We start from the raw sequence: 15,196 nt of genomic DNA on the forward strand, positions 1-15,196 counted from the left end.
ACAGGGTTCAAGCAAATGGGCAGTTACAGCAGTTAGGTTAGTTGAACGACCAAACGATTAGAACCAAGGATCATTTTAATTCTATCAAGTGGTTTACTAGGGCTTAAGAATATCCATTTATATACTAAATATTAAGCCGATTGAGGAAGCGACTCCCCTTGGTTAAATGAATTACTACATTACAAAGAACATATTGAAAAGCCGCAAGGATAGGAAGTCGGTTCGTTGAGATGAACAAACGAGTAAGGAACACATGATTTACACTAAGAGGCACTTTCCTACCAAAGCCCTCTTACACTATGCACTGGCGACACACAACACTACTGCAAATCAAATTACACATTTTAATCACAGATGACGCAATTAACTCCTTCACTACATTAATCTCTTGGAGTTGGCAAACTAGTAGCGGTAGTTGATAGCCCGAGCGGATTGGCTAAAAGATGTTACTCTTACCTGTGGATGGTTCAGAGAGGAGGTCGGCATCTGGCATCTCTGTCGGGACAGGATCTTGACTTACCAGGCTCATTGGTAGTCCCTTGAAAGGGGGACGGAGGTCCCCAGGAACAGACAGAACTAGGATCTAGAATATCAGTAGATTTACTCTCACGACGATCCACTGTAAGGTGTCTTACCACTTAATCGCAGTGCGTGATCTTAGCGAAGGCGTCTCTCAATAGAATAGAGAGATAGAGGATTTTATATGGTCTGCTATAGTAATAATAATATGGAAGCAGTATGATTATGTTGCGAGTTATTTATTATGAATGAGTTCAGTTTATTTACAGACCATAATATCAAACATTAAATTGGAGCACTATAATTTACTAAGCAAGATTCAGTTACAGGTTTCTACATATCCACAATTTGTACACACAGGTGTGACGACGTCCAGGAAACAGTTCAACGAAATTAGGGCGAAGTAATTAATTTAGTCTATGGAAGAATTTAAGTCTTGAGTAAGGGTAAATGGCTCTCTGGAGAGCTAAGAAAGAAACAGTACTTACTCACAATACACAATATCAATTCCAAGAAGTTGGCGTGGAAACGGTCAGCACGCCTGATAGTAGACGCAGCACAGTTTGGCTTTTTATAACTTCCTAGACATGAACTTCACTGTACGGCACTAGGTAACATTATTAAGTTACCACTAAAGTAATGAGAGGCTCTCTCTTTCTCTCTACAAAGAGTGCAGAGGACGGCCCCCCCCCATGAGGGGAGAGAGAGAAGCACGGACTATGTGCTCTTCGGATGTTCGGCGGTAATTGACCACCCGAAAGATCATCCTCGAGGTTTTATGTGTCAATCTAGGATGACTCAATGTTACTACAGATTGTGCAATCGTTTAGAAAAAATTCTTTAGAATCTGGTTGGATGTAAATGATGTAATGGTTCGGAACACTTGGTGAATTCTGATTGGCTAGAGGTGATATCATACTACTTATGATAGGCGCGCGACATTTCTGATATCGTATAGAGTTTCCAGAACGCACACACCTTCACAAAAAAAGAAAAAAAATACAGATATGGGTTCCAACTAAAACCAGTTAAAATTACACAACATTATACAAGGAAAGGGTGACACAAGTCCCTTACTAATAATCGGTTCAAGGGTCAATCTAGCAGCTGCGAAAGTATGAAGTCAGCGCTAAATATAGAATAAGGAGTCATATCAGAACTAAGACTCTAAGAGGGTTTGGTAACATTAATATCAGACTGAGGATTCACCGGGAAACAGGGAAGTTGTTTTAAAGGGGAAAAGAGAGAGAGAAAAAAAAAAGAATAATCTTATCGTCTCGTAGTTGGTTGGGAAGGGTGTCTGGAGCAGAATGCGACAGACATCTATTTCTGAATACCTCTCGGCTTCCAAGAGTTTTTAAGAAATAAAGTTGTTCCTCTAGATTAGTAAGTGAAGAAATTTGAGAATAGATCTGGGTGATACTCACATAGCAATTGATTTACACAAGTTCTCGTAGGTTATACAAGGGAGAACTTTGTCGTGGAGTACAGGGTGTTTGCAAAAAACACCGCAAAAAGTTTGGTCGAAATTTTAGCCACGACATTCGACGCCCCTTGGGAAAGAAATTTTGTACTTAATGTTAGAGTGAAGTTAACAAAATTTCGTTACAGAGTCATATTTGGATTGGAATGGAAGAAAAATTTAAGTGAGTTGGAAACACTGTTAACTACTATTAAACTATATGCAGGGTTGGCAACACTACCTTGAAATAATCAGTAATGTAAAAATAGTAAGAAATTGTTGAAAGGGGTTTGCAACACTGCTAAATACAAAATTACATAATATTAGGATCATGATTACAAGTTCGAGAAAAACACTTACGTAACTAATACATAGATAGATATGATGATAGAAATAACTTTTAAAACACTTATCTAAACTAAAGTATATATACAAATTTATACTAGGTAAAAGATGTATAAAAGGTCAGAGTGAACTCATAATATCACACTGACGATACACATATTATCAATATCAACTAAAATTTAAACTATATGTATATATATATATGTGTGTAGTTGGACCCATCAATTACAAAACACATACACAGTAAAATTTATCATTAGTAACTACCTCAAATGACAATTATATATATATTAAAATGGCTAGAATAATATAGTATCAATATAGCAATTTTACAAGATTAATATCGGGTACGATTATTATATACACTCACTATCTACGACAATTATTTAGATATAAATTCTCGATTGTGAGGGAACCACAAATTTGAGAAATTACTACATGACTCTACAAATGGTTATATACGTATAATACAAAGAATTCCCTAGTTGGTACGATTTTTTCCTACATATTTACAAACTAAGCGTTGTCTATAAAGATATACAAAGAATAACAAGGCCAATACAACACGATTTCATATAACTACTTTATACCTATTAAAACACTATGGCGAGGGATGACACAAATGACCTCAATTATGTACAGTACACATATAAAAATAGTTTTTTTTTTTTTTTTTTTTTTTTTTACTAATCAAAAATCATTCGATAGTTGTATGCTTAAACTATCTAGGCATTCAAGAAACTGCACGTTTCCTAAACAAAGTTTCACTACGTATACATATAGAATTACTGAATTAACAGAAGATTTGAGTGACTTCTATATGATAAAAAAAGTACAAGAATCAATTACATAAAAATTTCTAGAGATAATAAACATTACATAGAATTTCAAGGTTTAATTCATTATTTTTTTTTGTTATTATTATTATTATATGTAAATTTTCCTTTTCTCTACGTTTTGTTTTTGGATACTTTAATTAAAATTTACACATTATAACAGACTCCAAAATTGTCAAAACAAACCATTAATTATACGATAAGAAAGGGAGCCAGTTTGTTTTTTTATGTCCCTCTAGTCTTTACTCAAAATTAGGTCACTGGGACTCCCTGAGGTCGAAGGTTATCCACTACCGGAGGGTAGTTGAGAATTGACACTCAGATGTTTTCTTTTTTTTTTTTTTTTTTTACTACTACACTCCACGCTGAGGTCAGGGTGGTGTGAAGAACAAGAAAGTATACTACAGCCCTGTCTGGTAAGGGTCTAGTTTTTTTTCTTTAAACAGAGAACGGCCAAAAGAAGAATTTCTATGTTTTCCTGCAAGCTTTCGAATGAAATAAAGGCGGATTTCTTTTAGCGCGAAAGGGATAAGCTAAAACATATATATACTTTATAACATTCATCCCTTAAACAATTAGGATTCAGTACGGGACAGCGTATGAATATTTCAAAATGAACCCTTTTTAAATAACATTTATATGGAACACGACTCAATACAGGGTGTTCATAAACTAGATGGCAATTCTACAGTTACGTCTAAAAAATACCTAAATTACAATATGACGCAAACGACCAATATACAAGATCAATTATTCTCTAAACTTTCAACATTTTTATTTAACAATATGCCAATTAACGCGTGGTTCAATATTATTGTTTAGTGACGATTGTCACGCAGTTGAACAGACGCTTTAACAAACTTAATCAAATAAATCGTCTCCATTTATAAAATGAACTGCTACAAATAATTAATCGATAAAAGAGGTAGAGTTACAATATAGAACTTTAAATCAACATATATTTAATTGTACTATTCGCACAGAGGTACTTCGCTTTTACGTCATTTTATTAACAAAGGAACCAATATAACTGAAGTACTGACGTTTAGAAATTAACAATGAATTTAAATATAACTTCAGGCAATTATCTTATTGCCTTACTATGATAACAACTACCTTTTACAGCAAAATATTGATATCATTCAATTGGTAGGTCTTAATTTCAACCTGGATATTCACCAAAAATTCATATTAATTATAACATATAATAGATATCAAAATACAATTATCATATGCATTATAACGCACAATATATCAAATGCCATTATCATAATTATTAGAATGTATATTCACGTTAGAATATTATTACAATTACAGCTTAACAAGTCTATTCCTAGTAAATACAATAATCAATATATCCAAATGATAAAAATAGAATGTGCCACAACCTTATAGAAATACAATCGAACGGGAATAGACTATAATTACTTAAATACATTTAAGAACAATTAATACAATTCAACGAGAATTCCTTACAGGAGACATGATGTCGACTCTTAGATACAAATTAAGTTGGCACTCGGACGGCAGGAGGCAAGAGAGGTATAATAAGGATTACTTTTAGCCTATCTTCTAATATTAACTCATATGACCCTGGGACTTACATTTACTTCGCATTTATTCATAACTTTTAACTTTGAGGAATTTAACCGCGTATTTACATTTTAGAGACCTTTTGGGATATCTAGATGCACAAAAGAACGATTTATCATTTCAAATAGGAGACAAGAAAGAGTTTATATGCAATTACACAATTACAAAATGATCAACAATGCACTTATTTTCTAAACAGGGCGGCTGTATCTGACATTTAGGCCCGATAAGGATTTCATTCTAGAAAATAACTCGATTCCTGGACTTGCAAAAACATTTCTTTTACTCATGATATTATAACATCACTAATTTACTCGGAAGCTAGAAAACATAACAATACTTGACACATTGAACAAGCGAATTTAATTATCTCTTCGGACAACCTTAGATTTTTAAGGACTCGTGTCTGGACTCATTAGGGAGCAAGAATGCTCAAAAGGATTAGGTCTTACACAAACGCACCTTTGATTAGATTAGGCACTCGCGAGCAAGAACATTTATGACCATTAAAATACAACATTAGCTTCCAAACATATCATTACCATCTCGAAAAGCACATAATTAAAACTTTAACACCATAGGGTGTCTTTCGAACGAAACACTGGGCTTCCTTCCGAAAGAACCAAACATTCTCTGGTCGTTCGTTAGTAAACAGAACGATAATAAACAGCTTCGGGACCTAGGGGGTCCATGTCGACCTGGGATGTAATAGGAGGGTCCCGTACCTTTAAGGGGGTAAGCCTTCTCAAAGATCCGGCTTAACATCCTTACAATTACGCGGACGTACCATTATACAATAAGGTCGATATAACAGAGGATCCACATCAGAGATTGCGCGATTCTCAGCTAATACAAGCGATAGAAACAAGCGGCAATTCTCTGAAACGACCAATTTACGCTTTGGGGCTGATAATTATAGTTAATTATCACGTTTGATGGAATTGGTACAATAAGATCGATTCAACGGAGTATAATCATCAGAGATTGCGCGGTTCTCAGCTAATACAAGCGATAGAAACAGGCGGCAATTCTCTGGACGACCAATGTACGCTTTGGGGCTGATAATTATAGTTAATTATCACGTTTGATGGAATTGGTACTCCTTTTAGGAAAGGGAATTGACACATCCTAACCTAATCTATACTCCATGAATTATTACTGGAACAAGGGAGAGGTATGATCACCGTCTCAATATTTTCCGACAGGGTGTCTCCCAACGACACGTTTCAAAATTAGATAGCTCGCTAAAATTTACAAAATAATTACACAACTCGAGGCATTAGCACTCGGCAAGGAATAGCAAAATTAATAACAATACTACAGAGCACGGTTTTACGTCCTGAACAAATGAAATTATTAACACAATGACTACGGTCGAATTTGTCGTGACCGGAAAGTAATAAATTTATTGATAATGCAACTTCTGACATAATGAATAAGAAAAGATTCATTGACTAAAAATGTCTACTAATAAATTATTTAAACGTCTCCTTAATTAATAACAATAGCTAAGCACAAACGGAATTGTTAGGATTAGCCTTTCTACTACATTAAATTCACGTATTTCTTCCTTAATAAAACAGCCTTACACTGGCAATTAAAATTTACAAGAGCTTTATTAAAATTACAAAACTTTGATGCCATGGACTTCAAAAGCAATAACACATATCCTAATACTTTACGCTCTTATCCTTCAATCAAAATACAAGGGACTTCGCGGTCTTAGAATACAGGGTACTATACTTCAGGGGTGTCCCACATTAGTGTTGTCTTTATTCAAACACGACTTAAAATAATAAAATAACGAGTTAGGCTTAATATTACAACAACTTATTAAGAATGGTCTCTACTTAAAACAAATTACTAGACTGAATTTATTACCCTTTTTAAACTTTCAATCTTGGTATACTTAATCCTCTCATAATTAACAAAAGCACGTCCATTCATAAACAATAAAATTAAATTGGCCTCCAAGAAAATTTAAGATAATTTGAAAACTTCAAAATCACAATAATGAACTTTTTACTGAGTAACGAAACATATTAAGGCGTTAGTTCATATAGTTCGTGTAAGGAATCTCTTTAGCAACTAACATAATATTTAATTTACCATTAACGCTGAGAAGCCAGCCGGGGAAAGATCAAGAATTTACCCACAATCAAAGAACTACAACGCGTGAGTATAAGGACTCACAGAATGAAAATTTCAAAATAAATTTCAAAATTTCAATGATGTTTGTTTTGACTGACTTGTTCATTAATTACACAAGCAGAATTTGAATACTTGGAGTTCCTACACCAGCCTTACGACTGATGATTCTTGAAATGAATCTCGCGAAAATCCATTGCAAGAATCGAACTCAGAATACGTTGAGAAGCTTTGAATACGGAACGGAATAGCTTTCATCTCGATAGGTGGAGAAGAAAGGATCTGTTCCGTATTTTGGCGCCATAAACCTTCTCAAGGTATTGTGTTGATATTTTTCCCTACAGTTTTTTTTTGAATACTAAGGCAGTACACAACCGAGGAATGCTAACCAACACATTTCCTTTTTCTCACTTTTTCTTCTCACAAAATATATAGATATATATATTTTTTTTTTTTTTTTTTTTGCCCAGCTGGGGGAACTAACAGAGAACAGATGTTTTCTCTCTGTGTTGAAGAAAAAGGAACGAACTATTCTTTTGATATATGGACTGTTTCTTTTTCCTTCCCTCATTGACTTCTCTAGAACAAGCAAAATGATAGCTAAACTTTCAGGGTAGAAGGGGGCATTTGCCCAACGCAACACATTAACACAAAATGTTTACTTTTAGCTTTAAATTTCAAGCAACTTAATAGGAAACCTGTCATTTCAATTAACACAATTTAAACATTAAATTATACGTTACTCATCTAGAATATAGATGTGACCCTAAGCAAACAATATAACACAATGAAACTAATAATATAAATAACTCCTGCTTTGTCATTTACAAACGCAACATAAGATGATATAAAACAATACCAATTAACACATTATTAGATGACGAGCTAATAATCGAATCTCACTGCTGAGCACCATTTATGTAGCGCCGCAAGAACCCGTCAGGGGTTCGAGCTCAAGCGGAACCACCGGTAGGATTTTTCTACTAACAATCTGATCTTGATAAGGTTACACCCGTCCTTGCGAGAAAGGCAAAAGGCTCGTCAAACAGTCGCTTCCTCAATATTACAAAATATTACGAGGTTCTTGAGACAGTATCAAAGTAATAAACTCAATTAATACGAATAAATAATAATTCTCTGATCACACCGATAGCAGTGGTCTGGACAGGGAGCGGTGTGATTTATGATATTAAGTCTGAGACGACGGTCTCAGTACGAGAAGGGTCGTTCAAGCCAAGAGTGGCACAATAATTCAATAACCCGACAGAGGTTATATTACAATATCACCGAGAGATACTTAGTACTTAACTGTCCGTCGGGATGTTCACTTAGACATCTTAATAGTTAATGAAATACATAGAAGAATATCTATAATTATCGTCTGGCCACACAAGTGGCTAAAAGAATCACTTACAGATTAGAACATCAAACAGAGAGAGGGAGGCGCAATAACTCCTTAACCCGGCAGGGGTTATATTGCAATTTTACAGAAAGATATTTAGTGTTAGACTGTCCGCCGTGATGTCTACTCAGATACCTTATTAGTTAAAGAAATACATAATAATATCTATAATTTAGGTATGGCCACGCAAGTGACTAATAGAAACACTTCTAAATTTATAAATCAAAAGAGAGAGGGAGGTCAAGCACATCCCGCTATAAATGATGACATCACGAGGGGCGGACTAAACAACAAAGTAAAAGTGCGCCTCGTTAGTATTGACAGGGTTCAAGCAAATGGGCAGTTACAGCAGTTAGGTTAGTTGAACGACCAAACGATTAGAACCAAGGATCATTTTAATTCTATCAAGTGGTTTACTAGGGCTTAAGAATATCCATTTATATACTAAATATTAAGCCGATTGAGGAAGCGACTCCCCTTGGTTAAATGAATTACTACATTACAAAGAACATATTGAAAAGCCGCAAGGATAGGAAGTCGGTTCGTTGAGATGAACAAACGAGTAAGGAACACATGATTTACACTAAGAGGCACTTTCCTACCAAAGCCCTCTTACACTATGCACTGGCGACACACAACACTACTGCAAATCAAATTACACATTTTAATCACAGATGACGCAATTAACTCCTTCACTACATTAATCTCTTGGAGTTGGCAAACTAGTAGCGGTAGTTGATAGCCCGAGCGGATTGGCTAAAAGATGTTACTCTTACCTGTGGATGGTTCAGAGAGGAGGTCGGCATCTGGCATCTCTGTCGGGACAGGATCTTGACTTACCAGGCTCATTGGTAGTCCCTTGAAAGGGGGACGGAGGTCCCCAGGAACAGACAGAACTAGGATCTAGAATATCAGTAGATTTACTCTCACGACGATCCACTGTAAGGTGTCTTACCACTTAATCGCAGTGCGTGATCTTAGCGAAGGCGTCTCTCAATAGAATAGAGAGATAGAGGATTTTATATGGTCTGCTATAGTAATAATAATATGGAAGCAGTATGATTATGTTGCGAGTTATTTATTATGAATGAGTTCAGTTTATTTACAGACCATAATATCAAACATTAAATTGGAGCACTATAATTTACTAAGCAAGATTCAGTTACAGGTTTCTACATATCCACAATTTGTACACACAGGTGTGACGACGTCCAGGAAACAGTTCAACGAAATTAGGGCGAAGTAATTAATTTAGTCTATGGAAGAATTTAAGTCTTGAGTAAGGGTAAATGGCTCTCTGGAGAGCTAAGAAAGAAACAGTACTTACTCACAATACACAATATCAATTCCAAGAAGTTGGCGTGGAAACGGTCAGCACGCCTGATAGTAGACGCAGCACAGTTTGGCTTTTTATAACTTCCTAGACATGAACTTCACTGTACGGCACTAGGTAACATTATTAAGTTACCACTAAAGTAATGAGAGGCTCTCTCTTTCTCTCTACAAAGAGTGCAGAGGACGGCCCCCCCCCATGAGGGGAGAGAGAGAAGCACGGACTATGTGCTCTTCGGATGTTCGGCGGTAATTGACCACCCGAAAGATCATCCTCGAGGTTTTATGTGTCAATCTAGGATGACTCAATGTTACTACAGATTGTGCAATCGTTTAGAAAAAATTCTTTAGAATCTGGTTGGATGTAAATGATGTAATGGTTCGGAACACTTGGTGAATTCTGATTGGCTAGAGGTGATATCATACTACTTATGATAGGCGCGCGACATTTCTGATATCGTATAGAGTTTCCAGAACGCACACACCTTCACAAAAAAAGAAAAAAAATACAGATATGGGTTCCAACTAAAACCAGTTAAAATTACACAACATTATACAAGGAAAGGGTGACACAAGTCCCTTACTAATAATCGGTTCAAGGGTCAATCTAGCAGCTGCGAAAGTATGAAGTCAGCGCTAAATATAGAATAAGGAGTCATATCAGAACTAAGACTCTAAGAGGGTTTGGTAACATTAATATCAGACTGAGGATTCACCGGGAAACAGGGAAGTTGTTTTAAAGGGGAAAAGAGAGAGAGAGAAAAAAAAAGAATAATCTTATCGTCTCGTAGTTGGTTGGGAAGGGTGTCTGGAGCAGAATGCGACAGACATCTATTTCTGAATACCTCTCGGCTTCCAAGAGTTTTTAAGAAATAAAGTTGTTCCTCTAGATTAGTAAGTGAAGAAATTTGAGAATAGATCTGGGTGATACTCACATAGCAATTGATTTACACAAGTTCTCGTAGGTTATACAAGGGAGAACTTTGTCGTGGAGTACAGGGTGTTTGCAAAAAACACCGCAAAAAGTTTGGTCGAAATTTTAGCCACGACATTATGTTAATTTCAGAGTTGTTTCAAAATATTCCGCAAATTTTGTAATTGTCGCAAATTTGTAATACTTCAATTATTAAGTTGTTGCTACAGCTTAGGACATAGTTAAGTGCTTTAACTGAAAACAATTTATCATAAAATGTATTTTAAAACTACTTATACTAAGCTAGAGCACGGCAGATTTTCTCCAACAACATAGCTTCATAGAGTAAATAAAAACGTATTGCATGCTGCCTATATACTACATACACTTCCTTGAAATTTTGAAGCTCGAAGTATCATAAATGGAGACCATGATTGCAAAGGGTTGCAATTGGTTTTAAAACAGCATTCATTGATTACTATACACAATCGAGTCCTTGTTTCTTATTAGTTATTTTCCATTTTATTAGTGTGGTGGAGCAGAGTTTGATCTTCGGTTGGATTTCATGATGTTCAACGCGTTAAACTGTAGGGAAGCATTTCATTTAGATTCGATGATGAAAATAAATATAAGGCTACAAGCAAAATAAAGTTTATGCATGCAATACATGCATTTATTTGGACAAAACGTTAACCTTAGTTGTTAAATTTAAATGATTGCTGTACCTCCAACTGGAATATATCCTAGCAGTACGGAGCTAAGAGTTTTCATTCAGACTATTAGCATGACTAAACATAATTTTCGTTCGATTGGGAGAACTCTACCAATGGAAGCATACATACTTTCCGAGACGAGACAATCTGAACTCTCCTCGTATGCAATCCTAGTCCCTGCAGGATCACTGAAGTGTCGGGTCAAGCCAACATTTAGATGAACGCCCGCTGGGACAAAACAAGATGAAGCTGCCAGTGCGAGGCTTATCCAACTTTGTAGACTGAAATAGTACGACGTCACATCCTTTTTGTTGCCATGGCAATCACCATTTTATTTTCTAAACAATTTTCTAAAGGACCTAAATGCAAAGTCAAAACAGTGATGAAATATTTCGGAATTGCAAACATTAGAGTGAGTGAAATATTTATTTTTGTTTTTAAATATTTCTAATCAATGAAACTAAAAAATATATATATATATAGAAAAACAAAAATATACTCATCTTTGTTCATAATCAGATATTAACTTTAAATAATTTTGGAAAATTTTTGGTTCACTAATATAAGTATCATAACATTGCATACGCGAACAGGATTAATGTTTAATATTGTTTAGAATATACGCTGAACCATTCATGATTGGATATTTTCTTATTGTACTGTTTCTAAATGCTTTTTTTTTAAAAAAATAAAAGTTGCTATGGAATATAAGAAATGATCTTAACTGTATCCACTAATGGTCCGGATTGAAAATTTCCAAGGGCTTGCTTTTTTCCCCTTTCTTTTGTAATATTGTAGACATTAAAATTGTGCACTTCCATTATCAAGAATGAACATAAGGAAAATAAATGTCCCAATAGAATTAATATCATTCTAAAATATATTATTTGTAAATTGTATATTTTTACAGTCTTCCTTGTGCCGACAGTTTGCTAATCTGCACGTTAGGGTGAATATATTGTATATAATTGCTCCTTAAGCTGGATTACATGATAATGACGTTTACATCAATTATTTGGTTTCGACCTTATCATTTAAAGATATGGCGCTTTCAGAAATAAGTTCCTTAGATATTACTCTTTCTTTATGCATTTTATTGATTTTCTTTGTAGTTTCTTTATTCTAAATCTATACCCTTTCTCACTGACTTTATCAGTCCTTAAAATATTTTATAATTACAAATAAATTTACAGCCGTTGTCCTCGTTTGTACTAGACTTCAGTAGCGGTTTGTGGTATGTAGAAGCACGGGTTGCAATATCAAAGATGTGTAGGTACGCGCAAGTGTTCCTTTCCTCTAGCATTCTTGAGTCTTGTCCAAAACATTTTCAAGAAATATAAAGAGGAAAGTCCTTTTAAGCTCTATTTGCATATTTATTGATTAAAGTGTATTCTCTAATATTGGTTTAATATAAGCTATTTCCTTTTTTTTCAAACAACCACTATCAATGTACGTTTATACACTATTTATATACAAAACTTCTTCACTTATGTCATTGAACAAGATATAAATCGAATATATAGCATGTGCTGTAAGCCACGAATGATATCGTTAAACCAAAAAGAAGAAAAAAACAAGAAACTTGCATATATTCATGCACGCAGTTAAACAAAATTATTTAATTAAGTCAACTATGCATTATTTTAAAATGGAAGATCTTTCTTCATTCATTTCGAGCTGCAAATTTTTCTATGACTTCATTGAAATCTGAAATGCTGCTCACCAAGTTGTTTTCTGAATAGAAAGCATCGCTACCGCAAATATTTTCTGCTTATTTTCTTTAGGATAGAGAAACATCTCTCTCCTCCGACAATATGTATTTTGTTAGCATTTCTTTGTATGAATATAAGGGACAAAGAGTCCATTTTCAGTAACCCTGTATTTTTGTCTGCTGTTCTACTATAAAGAAGCATGAAATCTAAGATTTTTCCTTCGAAAATGAAAAAAAAAAATATTAGTTTAACATTCCAGCAATTTAGTCTAAAGAAGACAGATTAATATTAAAAATGAACGTTTTGAGATCAATTTTTTATGCTCTCCGCCGGAAATCGAACACGGGATCATGTGCACGAAAGACACAGATCTAGGAATTAGACCAATGGTAAGACATTTTCTGCTTCGAGACTCAATCTCACCCCCCCCCCAGAATAGGATATTTTTTTTCTTTATTTTAAAAATATAACCTATAACAAGAATTTTCACCTTTGTATTATAAATGTAAAATAAAACCTATTGACTTCGAACGACCGCCCTCCCTCAAACATTCAGCCTGGATTCGCCCATGCTACCACCAGACACGTATTTGTTCTTTGCAAGTTTTTGTTTTGTGAATAACTTCTTTCTTCCAAGCGTCTATATCTCACCCACTCTATCAATTGAGTCAAGCTCTGCCAAGCGGAGGAATTCGTAACTATTACACAAGCTGACTATATACCAGTGGCAGAAAAAAAGTGCAACTGGAAGGGAACAATACGGGAGGATAGGAGCGACGCAGGAATAAATCCACTTCCTCGTGTTAAGAGCCTGCCTTACTAAAAATAATACGAAATTTATCATTTTTATTTTGCTTGATTATTCATCAGTGAAAGGAGATAATGAAACGCAAATCACCACAATCATAGATAATTCTATTCTACAACAGAAAATATGAACCTGAAGAATGTTCAGTGTTGCAATCCATAGAAACTACAGTGTTGCCAGAAAAACAATTTCCCTAAAATCTAAGTTAAGGCTGCGACTAGGGGAACGAACTCACTGCATTTGATTATGTATAATGTTGTTTTGGTTTGCTGGGAACTACTTTTTAAATAAGAGTTGTATTTAGTTTGTAATAGGCAAAATACAGTTGTTAAAATTAAATAATAACGTTATTTAAAAAGTAGTTCCCAGCAAACCAAAACAACACGATATGTGATCAAATGCAGTTGAGTTCGTTCCTCTAGTCGCTGTTTTAACTTAGATTTTAGAGGAATTGTTATTTTGGTAACACTGTAATTTATATGGATGGCAACACTGAAAATCATTCAGGATCATATTTTCTGTTGTACAATAACATTATCTATAATTGTGGTAAGTTGCATTTTATTATCTCGTTTCACTTATGAATAAAGAAGCAAAAGAAAAATGATAATTTTTGTATTTTTTTAGTAAGGGGGGCTCTTAATGCCTAAAAATATCTTTAGTATTAAAAATAATATCCGGTTGCACAACCATGCAACATATAGTACCAGCCGCCGCTGCTCGACTTTAAAATACGGCATTCGCTTCACGCGTTTGTATAGAAAAAAAAGAAACATGGCGATCTACATGGTAACGGAAAGGAATTGACGACATCACTATTTCGGTCTATAGGGGAACCAGTTCAAATAAATATGTAAGAAACTAACACTAAGAAGGTGATCTCCTAATCATGGGTCCCTTAATTTAATATATCCAGCTGGTCAGCTTATGCTTTTCGGGTCGTCTTGTTAGGAAGTTGAATTTGAAGTTGCTGTTTCATATGAAACCGTTATGCATTGCTCTCAACAACTAAAAAAAGAAGAAAAAGTATCAACATTTGTTGTGCGATTTTAGATACGATCATGGAAATGAGTCGAGTTAATAAATAAACTTAAGATCGTTAGAAACTTTATACTCATGATTCATTATATTCTATGGCTACTTAAAATTTCGATCAATACAAATTTAGAGGATTGAGATTTGGATCTATATCCACCTAATACTCTACTCTTAGTTTTCCAGTAGTTTGCTCTCGACCAGGAGCAAACAGATAGTTCGAGGTAAATTGCTGAGTCAACAAAAGACTGGCACAACTGCTAATATTTAGTGTATGCAATAACACAATTTATAATCGATGCATATACATGGACTGTAAAAAGGTTTGCCACCTGGACCAATTTTGATTATGTTCTATTCAAGTCCGCATTCCAAGGG

The sequence above is a fragment of the Thermobia domestica genome, chromosome 6, assembly GCF_964235325.1.
Source record: "Thermobia domestica chromosome 6, izTheDome1.hap1.1, whole genome shotgun sequence".
NCBI classification, from domain to species: Eukaryota; Metazoa; Arthropoda; class Insecta; order Zygentoma; family Lepismatidae; genus Thermobia; species Thermobia domestica.